This window comes from Camelina sativa, chromosome 17, assembly GCF_000633955.1.
Source record: "Camelina sativa cultivar DH55 chromosome 17, Cs, whole genome shotgun sequence".
Taxonomy (NCBI): Eukaryota; Viridiplantae; Streptophyta; class Magnoliopsida; order Brassicales; family Brassicaceae; genus Camelina; species Camelina sativa.
The window spans coordinates 16,231,788-16,243,556 of NC_025701.1; the positions used below are offsets into that span (position 1 = coordinate 16,231,788).

Sequence of the window (11,769 nt, forward strand, 5' to 3'; positions counted from 1 at the left end):
TTTAATTGCTCGATTTTAATAGATACCGATTTAAATTATTTCTATAAACATTTAGATGATTTTGTATATTAGGTAACATCATAATTTCTTGTTTCCGGATATATCTCAAAATATAAAATCAAATTAAATAAGTTTACATATATACAATTTCGAAATTAATTGCCCAAATTAAACATATACATAAATATCAAAATTATTGTTTCCTTAAATTGTTTACGCAAAACTACTTACCTTTTTTGAATTTTATTGCAGATGCTTGTTTCGATTCTGTTTGGATATGGGAGTATGAAAAACAGCTCTGAACAGTTAATACATGATCCGAACAGAATTAATCCAGGGCATATAGGATCCGTGCATTTTTATTATCAAATTTACTTTAATGTCCCTTTTGTATTGTATGCTTTTTAATTTATTCAGGGTCATTTTATGTCATATATTTCAGGATTCATTTTGCCTTGTAAATAATGCTTCCCTTTTAATAGTATAGATTGTCCGTTTAATATGTTAACTTCACACTTATTTATGTAAATCATGAACCTGTAAGAAACAGAGGAGAGTACAAGATATATATATTTTTTTTTTTTTCCAACAAATTTTAAACCCATTGTAAGAGGCATGTTGCTCAGCTGTTACCATTCTCGAACTCTCTTACATCTATACTATTAATTCGGGAGTACAAAAGAAGAAAAAAAAAACTTTGTCAAAAATGCCATATAATACCCTTACGGCAAAAGAAAGAAAGAACAAAAAATAAATAAATTAAGGGCAAATAGGTAATCGAATGTGTAGATGGGAAGCGGATCCTAAGGGTTTGGCCATAACCTTATTCGGATCTTAGATATATTAGATGTATCCAAACACTCTCTTCTTCTTAAACCTGTAGGAGAAATCAAAATCCAAACGGCATAATATTTAATACCTACCATATAAGTTCTGTTACTAATTAATCATCGATTATATACAAAACAGTTTAGACAACTTACCATACGTAACAAACGGCAGCATTTTAAATAATTACCATTTCTTTTCGTCATTTAATATGATAAAGATCAGCCAATCTTAACAATACCGATTTCTACACCTTAACATTAATAATATCAATTATATCAAATAAAATCGGAAACTATTTTAATGCAATCCCTGATCATCCTCTCTCATATCAGATCAAACCGAAAATAAAGTCAAAACATTAACTGAAAATCTTTGATATAATATTACTAAATTATATTAACCTTCTAAAATCAAAACTAAATATTCGTATTCTTTAACTTTTAGCAACTATCCCGGATCTTTAGTAAAGAAAATAATTAACGTATCTTATCACTAATATCTAATAAGCATATTCTAGAATTTATCATTTCCCGAAAACGTCTCTATTAGTCATATAAATACAAACCGATGAACAAGCTTAATACTCAATATTTTAGATCTATCAGCTAATTTTGTCATCAAGGCTGCTAATCGTGGGTGAAGAAAGCTCGCTAACATCAAGCCTTTCAAAACGGTAAGGTGAAATCGATGATAGTGTACAATGTACAACATAGATGGGAGGGACTAAATTATTGTTTTCTTATTTGTTTGTATCTTATATGATCTACAACAGAATCAAACTTGCCAAAAAGAACGGTTTTGAAGGATGTTACAAACATACCTGGTCTTGCCAAACATGGTCGAGAAGCACCATTGATCAAGAGAAAGCGATTACAAGGAACTGAAAACAATGTGATCTTCCTTAAACAACAAATAAGGTGATAGTTAGTTATGGCATTACCAAGTTATTAGATCTATATTGTAATCATATAAGTAACACACATTTGTTGATATAATGAAGCAGGATCTGCTGTTAATCCAGCTTAACATCTTTACAAGAATCAAGTGATGTTAGCTTCGTGCTTGCTCATCCAGTAATCCGACTAAACAAAGACAAACTCATGGAATCTCTACACAATTTAGTCCTCCATCTATTAATAGCAAGCAAGGTAAAAAGGTTTTGAATAGATATTGAGTAACTGCTGAATACTATCTATACATTATTGTGTGTCTATAGTCATCTAATCATGCATTAGAACTAATATCAAGTCGATTATCAGGTGTAGCTTCAATGTAAAATCTTTTATACAACATATAGACAAAACAACAATCCGAATATTATTACTTAAGTCAGAGCTATTTTAACTAATAACAACCATTAAAATAAGATCTTATGACAACTTTTAAAATTTTAAAAATGAAGTCAATTCGAAGAGTCTAACGTTATTATGTCATTTTGCACTCCATCAATTCCATTAAAACTCAAGGCAATTGACGATATAACTATTGGGGATTGGACATGTGTTCAATTAATTATATAGAAACACATCAATGTTTCGGAGTAGAAAAACTGAAAGACAATTTACCTTGCTTTATTTTTTTTTGTAATTGAAGGATCAGAGGCCTCCAAATATTGTACACATGCTAGAGGACGACAAGATGAAGCGGTGGATCAAAAGAGAGGTCAGTTTCGTATAGCCATCGACAAAGCGGATCAGATCAAGAACCTGAAGCTGGATTGCAAAGAGAAATCGGCTTAAAGGAGTAAGCAGCGCGAGAAGAAGCTAAGTATAGTGCATGTCGATTTAAATTCTCTAGAGATGAGGCAAGGGTAACTTGGCCGTCTTCCGAAGTGAAGTCGCCGGAGAGGAGAGACCATACGAGATTGTTTCTTGGGGACTGATTCCCACCAGGAATGCATCGGATCTCGAATCGGTGACGGAGGAGATTCCTGAGATGGCGGCGACAATAATGGTATGTGTCGTGGTGGATTTATAATGGTGAGGAGTAGAGGATGCGGTCGTTGAGGACAGAGAAGGTGAGCCGCCGAGAGGTTTGACAGAGGAGAAGTCAATGAGAATTGAGATGGTGAAGAGAGTGAGAATTGACCATCGTGACTCCGTGATTAACGAAGAAGAAAATATTAGTAGAAGGAAATGTGACGTGACGTTTAGTCACTTAACACGAAAAACGCTTTTGGGCCAATATGCAAAACAGGCCAACATAAATAAGTTTCGTAATTTGTGATTTAAATTAAGGTTCAAACAATTATTGAGTAATTAATCCATTCCATTTTTACTATTAAACTTTTATATATAACTTTTATGTATTTTATAATTTTTCATATATTTTCATAACCTAAAGTGTCTACGATATATTAAGATACATATCTTATTTTCAAAAATTCAAAATGATATATGTATATATATTTATTTATTTACTTATTTATCAAAGCAATAAAGACAGAATGAGACACACTTCTTATGAGTTGTATGAATGGTTGTATGAATTGTGTACCATTTCTTATGATATAATATAATTGATTTGCCTTTAAAAAAAAAAAGACACACTTCTCTTATGAGTTTCGCGGGACGGATTTCCTACGGTAAAAAATATCAAAACTATTATAAGGCAGGCCTAACAAGATAGATTTGTAGGGCCACACATTTAAGTCATCCGATTTGATAAGTTTTAATAATTCACTACAAAAAAAGTGTGGTATTACATCATTTATTTTCTATTTTTGCATCAGTTTTAAGCGATGCAAAAATAATTTGCATCATTTTAATGAATAATTTATATTTTGTTGATGCAAATAATTTGTATCAGTTTATTTTAAAATGATGTTAATATTCAAAATATTTGTATCGATTTTTATAATCGATGTTAATATGCATCAGTTGCAAAAAGTGATTTAAATTTCACATTAGTTAATAAAAATGATGGTAATATTTTTGTTTCAATTCTAAAAGTGATGTAAAATATTTATATCACTTATAAATAATCGTTCAAAAAAATTAGTTTTAATTTCATAAATACTTATAATAATTGTATCATTTATGATAAGTGATATTTGTATCATTTGGAAAATAAACTAAAATGAACGTAATAATTTATTTTAAAAACAAAAAGAAAATATTAGTTTTAATATTTTCCGAAATTTCTGTTCATCCATTAATTGCTTTGTCAAAATTTTCTCCTAAAATCACTCATTTTTAATTGTCATAAAATCTTTGAAAGATTTTTCCTATACATCACTAAAAATAATAGAAATAAACAATCACAAACATGATTTAGCATCACATCCGTTGTTCATCAATCTTGAAAACTTGCATTCTTTTCTTCTGGTTCTTGTCTTCTACTTATACTCATGATCATGATTATGAACCTTTGAATTATCATTGTAGTTGAAGACATTTATCTGCAAATTTAGATTATAGTAAAAAGAAAAAAAAATCTAAATTGTAGAATATTTTAACTCAATTAAAATAATAAGTGTATGTGTATTCAATAGAAAAATTTAGAATATCTTACTTTTGTTTTCCCCAACCGTGAGGACTACACAATTCCAATTTTCTTTCTCGCTTGTGTGCTGCAAAACTGTTTCGGTTGTTTGTAACATTAACAACATTTATGATGGATTTGCTGCCTGAGTAATGAACAAAAATGACAAAATACTGAACAGTTAGCCATAGTTATGAAACGGAAACTGAAGAACAATAAAATAAAGAAGAGGCCAGAGAGAACTGAGAGAGAGATCTGATACAAGAAATAGTTTTGGAGATAATATAGTAACGTTAAGATGGTTGTGGGCAAATAAGAAAGATCGTGGATGAGAAAATAAACAAAATCAGATCTTATATTTTGATATTTTAAAAAGGAAAATTCATTCCGTTGACAGTTATAATTTTTTTTTAATCAATATCTAAAACAAACTACGTTTGTAAATGAGAAACCCAATTATTAGGTTAGCTAAGATTTGTAGTAATCTGCAGATAAAGAAACAATACATACAAAAAAATAGTTTTATTAGTTATGCATGTAATTTTCGTTTATAATAATATTAGGATTCAACTTTTTATATTTATCTTCTAAATTACGTTAATTTTTGTCAAAAATAAATTTAATTTATTAATGCTATTAATGTAATTTATTTTAGCATCAGTTTTTATTGATGTAAATTTTGTATCGTTTAAAAAATGATTTTACAAAATATGAATAGATATATCAATTATCTAAATGATGTAAATTTATATTTTACATCAATTTTATAAAAGTGACACAATATAATAGAAATTGAATCAATTTTAATTAATTGATGCCAAAATAGATAATTATAATATCAGTTGTAATGATTGATGCTAAGTCATATATATTTGCTTCACTTATCAATAAATAATTTAATATTATATCATTTAGTTTTGTGATACAATTTAAGTGATACAACATACACCTTTTTTTTGTAGTGATTTTGGCAGCTTTTATCTTGTGTGATAGTTCACGAGACGGGTTTTTTGTTAATTCCGGTCTCGCACAGGTTTTTTGTTAGTTCCGGTCTCGGATAGGTTTTCTGTTAGTTTTGGTTTGGGATGAGTTTTCGGTTAGTTCCAATTTGGGACGAGACGTTTTGATAGTCCACAGGAAGGGAAAAGACAGGTTTAAACTTTAAACATATCACCTTTCTCTTACTAATTTTTTTTATGCCACTAATAATAATAAAAACAATCAGATCATTTTTTTCTCTATACCGATTTAGAAACAAATCGACGAGTTTGGATTATGAATGTTAATAATATTCATAAAAATACGCTTACAACATAATACATTGCAAACTAGATCGCAAACTTAGTTTTTGAAAACAACTCCGCACGTACGTGCGGGTCCGAACCTAGTATCACGTAATACAAGAGGACAATGCATCAAAAATGACGGCAAGCAACCTTCAATTCATGGGCGCAAATATAAACAAATTAGGTAACAACCCGCACTATATGCGGAATAAATCGACTCAAATAATTATTTAGAATCTAAGGTGTCATAATAATAATTTTACACATAATTTTTTTATTTTATTCAAATTTATATTTAATTATTTAAAATATGTTTCACCCGTGAAATACGGAAAAGAATACTATTTATTTTTAAGATTATTGTGATAATTATTTTTAATATATACTCCTTTTGTTTCATAAATTGTCATTTTAGAATTTTATATTTGTTTCATAAAAAGTGTCATTTTACATTTCCAATGTACTATTTTATATTTTCAATGCATATTTTTCATTAGATTTTCTAGTTTTACCTTTAATATATGACCAAATTAATACATTAAACATTTATTAAATAAGGACATATATGTATATTTTAATTTTTTTCTTAATTTGTGTGAAATGAGTCAAAATGACACTTATTGTGAAACAGAGGAGTATTTCAATAGTCATCTAATTTTTTTAAATCGGAGAATAAGTTTTGTATTTCAAAAAGTTAAATAGATGAATAAGTTTTTAAATAGTTTATGAAATGTAATTTACTTTAAATAACTAAATATGTTATGAAAATGATAATTAAATTATTAACTATATTTTCTTTTTTAATAGTTGAAGAAGCCTTTCATTTTTAAAAACTAATAGAAAGAAACATTATCTTATATATTCTAATGACACATTTATGTAAGTAATAATAAAATAAAGATTTCTTTATATATTTTAATGGCACATTTAATAAATCAAAAGACTTATTTTTGTAAATATGTTTATCTTGAGATGATTAATTTTAATTAAATCTCCAAATCGTTCTGGCGACGACACATCAACACTTTCAACAAAATGTTTTTCTATTAATATATAGGGGATTATTAAAGAGGCAATCTATTTATATAGTTCAAAATTATAGACATAACTCCCACACATATTCCAGGATAGACACCAACGTCCTCATTACCGAGCTACATAGTTCTAAAAGAGTGCCAAACGAAGATGAAGAAAATAACCTAGACACATTCAAAGGACGAGAAGGACAAGTTTTATGTGTGTTATGTGCCTAGACACATTCAAAGGACGAGAAGACATCAATAGCCTAGCATGTAACCATATCTACTACCATAAATGTACAAGTATATGGTTGTATGCAAAACCAAAATTGCCCAATATGTAGAGAAAAAAACTATATATTTTTTTTTTTTACAATCAACTAAAAAAAGTAAAATGTTCCATTCAAAATTTCTAATTTGGAAGCAACTCAACATAAAACATACCCGCGCGTAACACGGTGTAATCCCTAGTGGATTTAAAAGTTCTCTTCTTGTATCAAGAGATTGTGTAGTGGTTGAGGGTGAAAAAACTGTGGTATGCATTCTTTTCTGTCAAATTGTGCAATTTTTCTGATTTTTTTTTTTTACAGTTTTCTTCTTCCAAATTAACTCTACACAAAAATATGCAAACATATACAATTAAACAAAAACAAATTGTTACATAAATATATGCATATTTTTATTACATGAATTAAGTAATAATAGTTATACATATTGGACGTTGGTTTAAAAATTGTGTAAGAAACTTCAATTTTCCCTTTTTTAAATTCAAATTTTTCATTTTATCCTGTATTATGTATTTAAAGATAATTGAAAGAATTATTATTATGTATTTAAAGACGAACTTTCACTTTTGGTAATTGAAATAATTAGTATTGTGTATCTAAAGATATTTAAGTTTTATGTTGATGTATATATGGAATTAAAACAATTGTTAAGTTTTCAATTCGGATTGGTTCAATAATTGCATTAAAACCGGCCATATAAATTACTCAAAAATGTGTTTAAACGTTATTTTAGTTATCAAAATATAGAATATTATTTCTAAATTTCAATTAAAATTATATTTTTGATATGCATATTTGAAATTTTTTCTCTTTAGTACAAGAATTTTAATATAAAGTTTTAGGTAAAATTGGGAAGAATAAGTGAATTCTCCTCCCATTAGAATGCACTATAGTCCCCCTTCGTCATACGTTACTAGAATCAGAACAAAACACATTACCAAAACACATTTTAAATTTGTAATAGTTTTAAACCAAACATGGAGAAAATTAACCTATATCTAGGAGGCTCTAACAAAAAAAAAAAAATACTATTCATATTATTCAAACTAAAAACCATTTCAATTGAATTTTAAACTAATATTTCAATATTAACCATTTTAAAGATATGTTACAAATTTCAAAACTACCCAACAACACCTATTAATATTATGAAAAATTGATTTTTTTTGTTAATACAATCTTTAATGGTAAGAATTTATAAATTTTAGTTAAATCCTTAAGTGGTAGTGATTGAGTTTGAAGCAATTCGAAAACAATTTCAAATCACGCAAAACTTGAAATCAAAGAATATAGTAATTATTAATTTATTATCATATTATTTAATTTTAAAACCAAATACCACATAAAAAGAAGAGAAAAAGAGTTTATCATCTATATTAACATTTTTGAAGTACATTTTGTTTTCTACTCTTTAAGTTATACTTGTTTACAAAGTTAATCCCTACAAAATTGTATAAACTAATAATTAAAATATGGCAATTTAAAATCGAGTACTCAATTAATATGTGTATAAAATCGTTACGCCAATTTAATTCTTAAAATAGCTCTTCAAAATTAATTTCTATTTTCCTAAATCAATTTCTGTTTATACTTATACAATCTTTACATTTAACATCATATTCCTAAATTGATATATTAAATCCGGTATTATCCTTATAATATCTCCACTTCATTGTTATTTTCCTTTATCAATTAAAATTGTACAAGCATTGCTTATATCTTATGAATAGTTTAAAATATTATATAATATGATTATATGGCGGGATGGGTTATAAGACTTGACGGGTTTGAATTAATATTAGTACAAATTTAAAATATCATTGATTCGATGTTAAAATACGGGTTAAATCCTCATTTAATTATTTGGTCAACACTACAAATATTAGACATATCATATCAAGATAATTTAACTAAATTCTGTAAAATAATTAAATCATTAGGAACATTGTTTCTTAATCAGATAATATCTTATAAATTACTTATTATGTATTTTATTATTTATACTAATAATGAACAATCCAAATACTATTTAACTAAATATAAAACACAAATAGAAGTTAAAATTCTATTATATTAAAAATTGTCCTATGGTGTACCGCAGGTTAAAAATCTAGTTACGTATTACTCGATAATAGAAATCTGTACCCCCAAAAGACTCGATAATTAACTGACACAAACAAACACTGTTCTGTCAGTATTTGTGCAAATGATTTTACGTTATTGTCCCTCACATTTTCTTTTCATAATTTGTTTTAACTTCTCATCTCTTCTCTCTCCTTGCCTCTTTCTCTCGACGAAGAGTTTTTTTTCCCAAGAAATTGACAGCAACAAATGTTTCAAGGCAAAACAAAATTAAGTTAAAACAAAAGTGATTTTCAATGATGGTTCCGATTTTGATAGTGGACTAGTGATGGTTCCGATTTTGATTCCGTTGATGTGATGACGGGGTGGTGGTACAATTTGGATTCCATAAAGATCAAGGCCAAGCGGTCGCCGTGGCGAGTTCAAATCTCGGTGGTGGTTCCAATTCCGACTGGAATTGTGCAGAGAGATGGCGATGGAGGAGTTGTGATGGTTGAATAATATGACGGTGGTGGTCTACATAGATAGTGTATGTGATACTCTTCTTTGTTTTTTACCTTTTTAAATTATTTCTCATAAAAAACTGAGAATGAGATAATTGAAATGCTATTTTCATCACCAGATTTCATGGGTTTCTTTTGGCTGTTCAATCCCTTATCGGTTTGTTCAGGATCCAGTGCATCCATGGTTTAACATGATAATTATGCATTTAACAAATCGAATTTTTACGCTACAATAATTGTTATTTGTTAACATGTTAATCAAATAGTTATCACACAAATACTATAATGTGATATAACAAATGAGTTACTGCAATAAAATTTTATCACATTATTGATAAACATATCGCGATATAATTTGATGTAACACGATATATATTTAAACTTATTGATGTATATATATTGTTATCTTGTTAACTGATTTGATGTAACATAATATATATGTAAACTTATTGATATAAATATGATATAACAAATGAGTTACTGCGATAAATATAAGTTTACCACATTATTGATAAACATATCGCGATATAATTTGATGTAACAAATCTTTTGTAGCATGGCTTGCCGGCAAACTTGTCATTCAATCTGCACCAGATGCATCAAGTCACAAATCTTCTCTCCAAATGTCTGAAAGTAGTGAGAAAACTTCAGGAACAGGTTCAAAACATACTACTGATAAGTCTCCACCAACAGGTCCAAAATCTCCTGTAAGAAAAACTCAACTTGCTATACAAGCCCCTCTTCGAAGATCTCCGGTAAATATTATTGATACATCATTTTAGAAAAGCATTCTAGTTATTATTCTATCTGTTGTAAACTGGTTAATATTGTTAACATGGCAGCGTAAAAATGGAGCTATCAAGGAAAATCAGAAGTGCAAGTTATTGGATATTAGTGGAAAGAAACAGGTTGTTGCTGAAGGACGAGTGCATTCAATCGACCCAGATCTTAAAGTCCACTTTGTTCGCTTGGGGGAAAATGCAGCTAGAGTATGGGTTGATGTAGTAACGGTTAGAGTATCGCTTTCATACGGCGAGGCATCGCACTGCTGCATAAACAATAGATCCGAGTGGCTCTTCTAGGCGGGTCGTAGAAGCGAAGTCTATCGCCACGCCAACCATCAAATACGAGATTGGGAAAAGAGGGAATTGATTCAAGATTCCCTTGTGCCCTACAACCCCTTTTCTGTATCCGTTCAACTCATCCAATTTGATAATATACTCTTCTGCTCTGCGAGCCTTTCATTGAATAGATGATGCAGCAGTCTGGAGGACATCAGATGTAATCGAGTACATGAGAGATGCACTCGGTTCATATATTGCTTGGCCGATGGATAAGTTGGTCATCTTTTGAGTTTATGAAATTGAGGTAAGTAATTTGTGTTATGTTTGTGTTTTCGTTTAACATATGACAGACTGCTAGTGATATAAATAACTGATATAATACATTCTTGCTTGTTGCAGGGAATGAAGAAACTTTGATCCAAGTTAGCTAGTTTTAATTAGTTAAGACTAAGCTAATTAATCAACTTATATATATATGCCTAATGTTATGTATTTTGGATTCAGACTTTACAACCTATGTTGAATGACTTTGTAGACTTCTGTTCTGAATGTTGAATTGGAGACAAGTTTATGTTTAATGATTTAAATCTCTACTTGTTCTGTTAATTGGTTTATAGATCTAAACAGGTTTATAGCTTTCTGAAAACAAATATAATTGGACAAAAAAACAATTCAATTCATATATCATAGCTCTGATAATTTGTTCTGAAACAGTATACTACATCTAATAAAAATGCTATAAGTATATTATATATAATAATTCTCAAAAGTTATTGTATAAAAATATATTATAGCATTGAAGTCATGCTGCACCAATATATTTCAAAGCAAAAGACAATTGATATTGTATAAGGACCTACGATAACAAAAATCTACGTGTTATATAATAACAAATAATAGCATCAAAATATTGCTATGGTATCTTTGCCAATCATAACATACGCAAACAACGCAATCGTATAGGTGACACCTACCATGGCTGCCGATGTCACAGCATTTGCAATTTCGCATAAACGATGCTATGATAAAATTGCACTGTGTCTATAAATAACAAAATTGGACAATATAAATAACAAAATTGGACAATATAATTAACATCTATAAATAACAAAATTGGACAATATAATTAACAAAACTTATAAATAACAAAATTGGACAATATAATTAACATCTATAAATATATGCGCATCAATGCTTAACATTGCACTGTCTCT

At 28.6% G+C, this 11,769-nt stretch overlaps 1 pseudogene; it reads left to right on the plus strand.

Moving 5' to 3' along the window:
- The window catches only part of LOC104759534, a 3,320-nt pseudogene continuing 1,665 nt past the window's right edge, over positions 10,115-11,769 (plus strand).